This window comes from Homarus americanus, unplaced genomic scaffold (genome assembly GCF_018991925.1).
Source record: "Homarus americanus isolate GMGI-L3 unplaced genomic scaffold, GMGI_Hamer_2.0 scaffold35016, whole genome shotgun sequence".
NCBI lineage: Eukaryota > Metazoa > Arthropoda > Malacostraca > Decapoda > Nephropidae > Homarus > Homarus americanus.
Genome location: NW_024750616.1, coordinates 7,501 through 14,511, shown reverse-complemented (window position 1 = coordinate 14,511; position 7,011 = coordinate 7,501).

Sequence of the window (7,011 nt, the reverse complement as noted above, 5' to 3'; positions counted from 1 at the left end):
GAAAAGATTCACAACTTGTTCACATTAATCTCATGAAACTTTACCATTCCAGGCAGTCAGAGGAAGACATCCCAGAGGCTATAAGCCTACCTGTATTGCATACGGTTTTGTCAGGGCCGGAGCCGGAGACAGATGATATGGACCTATTGGAGAATTTAGACTTCCCTCTACCTAAAGAAACCCTACTAACAGTCACATACTCAACAACTTGGATGAGTATTTTCTGTTCTGAATCCATCTCAAGCAAAAGATCTCACTAAGTTATTATCAACATTTCCTAAAGTCACGTCAGACCTCCCAGGGTTTTGCAATATACTTAAACATGATATTAAGCTAATCTCAGATGATGTACAACCCATTAGGCAATCAGCCTATCGACTAAATCCACAAAAAAGAGAGATTATGAAAAAGGAGGTAGACTTTTTGTTAAAACATAACTTAGCTGAGCCTAGTACTTCCCCCTGGGCTTCCCCTTGCCTTCTCATTCCAAAACCCGATGGCACTTTTCGTTTCTGTACCGATTATCGTAAAGTGAACCAGGTCACTGTCTCAGACTCCTACCCTTTACCTTTGATTGAAGATATAATAGACAGCATAAGCTGTGCCAAATTTATCAGTACGGTGGACTTATTGAAAGGATATTATCAAGTGGGACTCTACGGATAGGGCCAAAATAATCTCGGCATTTGCACCCATTTGGTCTTTCTTCAATATTTGGTTATGGCGTTTGGCTTTTTCTAATGCTCCGCCACATTCCAGAGGGCCACTAACTTCCTAATTCAGGACCTAGGTGGGATGTCTGCCTACCTGGATGACCTGGTGGTGGTGCCGGACAGCTGGGACGAACATCTGGTGCGTTTGGAGATACTGTTTGCACGATCAAAGAGACTGGATTCACCATAAACCTGGCTAAATCTGCTTTTGGCCGGGCTCCCCAGTGAGGATCTACCTGGGACATATCGTTGGGCATGGTATGGTGGCACCCAAGGACGCAAACGTTAGAGCCATCTTGTCCTTCCCCCACTCCAAGGACGAGGAAGGAACCTGGCGCGCTCTGGGGATGTGCGGCTACTACCGTCGGTTCTGCAGTAACTTCTCCAGCGTGGCCGGACCCCTCACAGACCTTACCAGTTCTGCGGTCCCTTACATCTGGAACCAGAGGTGCGACCAGTCTTTCCACCGCCTCAAAGCCTTCCTTGCCTCCAAGCCTGACTACACCTCGCCCTTCCATCTGCAAATCGACGCTAGTGGTGTCGGAGTGGGGGCTGTGCTCCTACAACCCGACCCAACCACTGATGTTCTTCACCCCGTGGCATATTACTCCGCCAAGTTGAAAAAACATCAGACCAACTACTGACCATAGAGAAGGAGGCCTTGGCTCTGGTGTTGGCAATAAAGAAGTTTGAATGTTACCTCCAGTCTTGCCCACAAACAACCCTAGTCTTCACTGACCATAACCCACTCACGTTCATCCAAACCAACAAGACCTCCAACCAGTGAATCCTCCGCTGGGCTCTCCTCACCCAGCCCTATAATCTACAAGTCCGGCACATAAAGGGGGTGGACAACCTGATTGCAGACTCCTTATCCCGAGCTCCAGTGGAAATGCAGCAGCTACTCTCCAGACGCACCAGGTGATCACCTCCTTCGCGCCCGCGCTACGGAGGTCTTTGGAGGGGGGTGTGTTTAAACCCTCCACCCAGCACTGCCGAAGCACGCCATCTATTGTCCTGATCTACCTACCCAGCACCACGAGCAACGCTATCTAGGGACGAGACATCGAGAAGACTCGTCTTAGTTACCAATTCGAGGTTTCCCTTCTCCTATCCTGGTTGTTGCGTCACCTCCAATTCGAGGAGAGAGCACTTGGCTCTGGGAAGTGACCACAGGATCATCTATCCTCTAAACCTACTGCACGTGCAGTGACTACCTACTGTCTTCTACAATACCTAGCCTTACTCGTCAGCCATCTCAGCTCCCTCACTCTATACTAGTATCTCTTGTATTAATTTCCCACGCCCACTTGCTTCTGAGATTGTTTTTATGTTTATTAATATGTATATACTGTTAATGTTTAGGTTAAGTTTGGCTATGCAATTTATGTTTTGAATATTTGTTAAGGGATTTATGGTACTCTATTATATACAACGAAAACTCGCATCCTTTGTCTACCCTTTATAGTCCGATTATCTTTGTTTTTATTGTTGTTACCTGTTGGGATCTGGGTAGATTTATAACTATATTCTAAATCCCCAACTCGTAACAATAGCCATCTGTTACTGTCAAAAGTTCTTTCCATATACCTGTTTATTTCATTGTAATAGTCTGGATTAATTTAACTTCTTCTGGTAGTCTGTTGTTGGGTAATGTTCTAAAGTGTGAAGTAGGAGTGTGTTTTGTTATAGATGTTTTTATTGCTGAGTGCAGTCTGTCCATTTCTGAGTCTATATCTTCTGTTGTTTTCCCTTGTAGGTTAATCGAGTGGTGATTACTTAAGTCGTCTTTGAAGCTGTCCCAGTCTGTTTTACTCATTTTCAGTCTCTTTTTTATTGGTATCTGTATGGGGCTTGTTGACAGTGTTAGTATAATTGGCAGATGGTCACTGCCTGTATTATATGGTAATTGAAAAGGCTTTGTTGTTGGTAAAAATTTTGTCTGGTGTCGATTGTGTATTGTGATTTCTCCAGGTTGGAAAGTTAGGACCCAGATGATTGATTTTCCCTAAATTTATTAATTGATTAAGGGCGTTTCCCACGACGTTATTATTTGTATTGTCAAAAATCCTATGTCTGGCGTTAAAGTCTCCTAAGATGTACATCGGATGACTATTGTTAGACAATTTTAATAGGTCTTCTATAGGTAAGTAGTAGCAATAATTACGTCTCCTTGAGTTGTATTTATTTTTATTGCTAGAAATTCATCCTGGAAGTCATCAATTAGTTTAAATTTTAAGTTTCTTTTAACCGCTATCGCTACTCCGTCATTTTTCTCGCCCGATTTATTTCTTTGGTTTACATAATAGTTAAAGAGTTTTATGTTGTTGTTTTCTGTCTCACTGTGACTGTTTATTAGTATAATGTCAGGGTCAATTTCGCGATATATATTACTTAGGTTAATTCTCTCGGTCTTCCAGTTTCTTACGTTGTGTTGTATTATTCTTAAAGTTCTTACTGTTTGTCTATTGTCCATTATTTCTTATACTTGGATTGTGGCAGTCAGTTGGAGTGGAGACCTATCATCCTGTTTCCCGCTTCTGACTCTTCTATACTCTGACGGGTCTACTATTTTAAAGTCTTTGGCCGTAATCTTTAGTTTGTCCGTAGTAATTAGTGACCAGACATAATCTTCACTTAGGGATTTTTCTTGATATGTCCACTTGTATATCCCTCCTTCACCGTTTTTTACTATTGTCCCTCCTGTTGGTCTCGATGTTGGGATTCCATGTTTTGTTGTAGTGATAACTTTTAATCCAATTTCTTCAGCAGATTCAGGTTGTATATTGTGATCAGTTTCCATCTTATCTTCTCTCCTCCTACTCCTTTGTCTGTCCTTTTGTTATTTCTATCTTCTCTTTGTCACTTCTAGTCATTTGTCTGGGATCTCTATCAGTCGCTTGTGTTCCTTGTGTATCAGCTGTTGCTCAAACCTTTGTTCGTCTTGATGTAGTCTTTCTCTCAGTTCGCTTGCATATGTTGTCTGAAATAGTTTTTCGGATTGTGGATTCTCTGGAAATATCATCTCTGGTAGGTTATTCAATTTAAACATTTTCCTTAATTCTTCATTGTATGATCCGGGTGCAATGATATTGTGCAAATGTGCATGGATCATACTAATCATTACCTTATCATGTATTGGCTCACTTAGGGTTTAATACTGTGATTCTGGTCTATGAGCCTCTTTGACCGCTCTCTCTTTGCTATTTCGACGTGTCGATCCTTCTTGTCTTGTTCCTTTTTCCTTGTTTCTTGTACTTATCATGTGTTTTATTGGGCATGCCATTGTTAACGTCCTATGTCCTATGTATACATTCCTGTTTCTCTTACAGTTGAGAGATACAACCACATCCTCCCAGTCTCGTTGTGTGTTCTTCATATTTGTAGCAGGAGAAGCAAGTTTGCAGACTGATGAATGTCTCCTTCTTTATTTGATGTGGTGTGACTGACATGTTGAATATTAGAAAGCCCTGTTGTAAAACTTTCTCAGCCACTGACACTTCTTCAAACATGAGTATAGTCCTTTATCTTAATGACTTCTTCAATCTTCATCCACCTATTTTGGCGTTCCAGTTCTTCTTTCAGGTCTTCCTCCCGATCTCTTGATCGACTTGACGAACAAAAACTGATCTTTTTGCTTTTTGTTCTGGTGGCATGACAACAATAAGGCCTTCATTGTAAAATATATCTCTTGCTTCTTTTGAAAGGATTTTATCTGAATCAAAGTCATCTTTACAGATTACTTTTAAACCTTCATTGGTGCTGAATATTCTAGTTAGGTGGGACTTGCAGTTTGTTGGTAAGTGATTTCTGCCACTTTTCCCCTTCCAATAGAGTGTCCCTTATCTCTATGTTTTATTCTAATGCTAGTTGTCATCTTCTTGATTACATCTAATCCTGCAACACAGGCTCCTGCCTGGGAGCAGTGACCCTGCCCCCTCTTGACATGTCATTCTGCACCCAGGTTACCTGTGACTCCAGTAATATCTAAAAGTTGCCACCTACCGTGACCCCTGACAAGGGGTGCCCCCACTATCACAGGTTCCCTTTGCCGATCGACTGTATCATGAAGTCCTGCCTCCCACCCAAAGAACGGAGTGCATGAGGGGGATGTGAAAAAGGAAAGAAGAGGACTTAGAGAGTAGAAACAGCCTACCTACCACGCCACGTTCGGTCAGCCAATCAGAGCACCGCAGTAAACGTGCATGTATCACGCCACCGTGGGGCACCACTGATTGGCCAATCCAGGACGTAGACGCACGGGTAGTAGTCAAAATTTGGGTAGGCCAAATATTTGTTTTTTCCAAAGTTGGAATTTCCCGTACAATCTGTGATGGTAATTACACCGTCACTATGTTGAGTAAGTACAATCACTAGAATTGAGTGTCTTATCACAACAAAGTTGCAGACTCAAACATTGCAGCAAAAGAATCAGGTCTTCGCAGCTCCGTGTCTATTTTTACTTAGGCTAGCATACCTAAGTTAAAGCAAACTCCCTTGCCAATACAAGAAGGAAGAGGATTTCTTATAGTCTAATAAACAATTCATCATGACCAAATACAGTATCTAACACAGGGGTCCGGGGCGCAGCCCCCTTAGCAACTAACCATTTGATTGCATTATCTCTGAGAATAGTTAGCAATTATCCATTTGATTGCATTATCCCAGGTTAAGGGGGTTGTGTGTGGTTCCATATCACCAGATTTATTAAAAACTCTACGTCAGGCTAAACAGTTTAGGCTAGATAGTGGTGGCTGCTTGGATTATTTCTTTGTCTCTTATTGACTTCGGGTGGCTAACCTCTATAAAATTGAGGACACCAATAGACTTTGTACTAAGGTTAGGTTAAACAGACACTTTTGCTGTAATGGAGGATTTCGCCATCGGGGAGCGTGACGAAACCTCCGGCGAAAGTAGTGGTTAGGTTAGGCGGCCCGGTAGTGGTTGGTTAGTTGCCTGTATTATTATTATTATATAAAATTTAAGGTCCCCGTTAGACTTTACCACGGTCAGGCTAAACAGTTTAGGCTGCTTGGATTATTTCTTTGTCTCTTATTGACTTCGGGTGGCTAACCTCTATAAAATTGAGGACACCAATAGACTTTGTACTAAGGTTAGGTTAAACAGACACTTTTGCTGTAATGGAGGATTTCGCCATCGGGGCGTGACGAAACCTCCGGCGAAAGTAGTGGTTGGTTAGTTGCCTGTATTATTATTATATAAAATTTAAGGTCCCCGTTAGACTTTACCACGGTCAGGCTAAACAGTTTAGGCTGCTTGGATTATTTCTTGTCTCTTATTGACTTCGGGTGGCTAACCTATAAAATTGAGGACACCAATAGACTTTGTACTAAGGTTAGGTTAAACAGACACTTTTGCTGTAATGGAGGATTTCGCCATCGGGAGTGACGAAACCTCCGGCGAAAGTAGTGGTTAGGTTAGGCGGGTAGTGGTTAGGTAGTTGCCTGTATTATTATTATTATATAAAATTTAAGGTCCCCGTTAGACTTTACCACGGTCAGGCTAAACAGTTTAGGTTGCTTGGATTATTTCCTTGTCTCTTATTGACTTCGGGTGGCTAACCTCTATAAAATTGAGGACACCAATAGACTTTGTACTAAGGTTAGGTTAAACAGACACTTTTGCTGTAATGGAGGATTTCGCCATCGGGGAGCGTGACGAAACCTCCGGCGAAAGTAGTGGTTAGGTTAGGCGGCCCGGTAGTGGTTAGGTAGTTGCCTGTATTATTATTATTATTATATAAAATTTAAGGTCCCCCGTTAGACTTTACCACGGTCAGGCTAAACAGTTTAGGCTGCTTGGATTATTTCTTTGTCTCTTATTGACTTCGGGTGGCTAACCTCTATAAAATTGAGGACACCAATAGACCTTGTACTAAGGTTAGGTTAAACAGACACTTTTGCTGTAATGGAGGATTTCGCCATCGGGGAGCGTGACGAAACCTCCGGCGAAAGTAGTGGTTAGGTTAGGCGGCCCGTTAGTGGTTGGTTAGTTGCCTGTATTATTATTATTATATAAATTTAGGTCCCCGTTAGACTTTACCACGGTCAGGCTAAACAGTTTAGGCTGCTTGGATTATTTCTTTGTCTCTTATTGACTTCGAATTTGGCTAACCTCTATAAATTGAGACATAATAGACCTTGTACTAAGGTTAAGGTTAAACGAACACTTTTGCTGTAATGGAGGATTTCGCCATCGAGGGCGTGGCAGAAACCTCCGGCGAAAATGATGGTTAGGTTAAGCGTATTAGTGGTTGGTTAGTTGCCTGTATTATTAA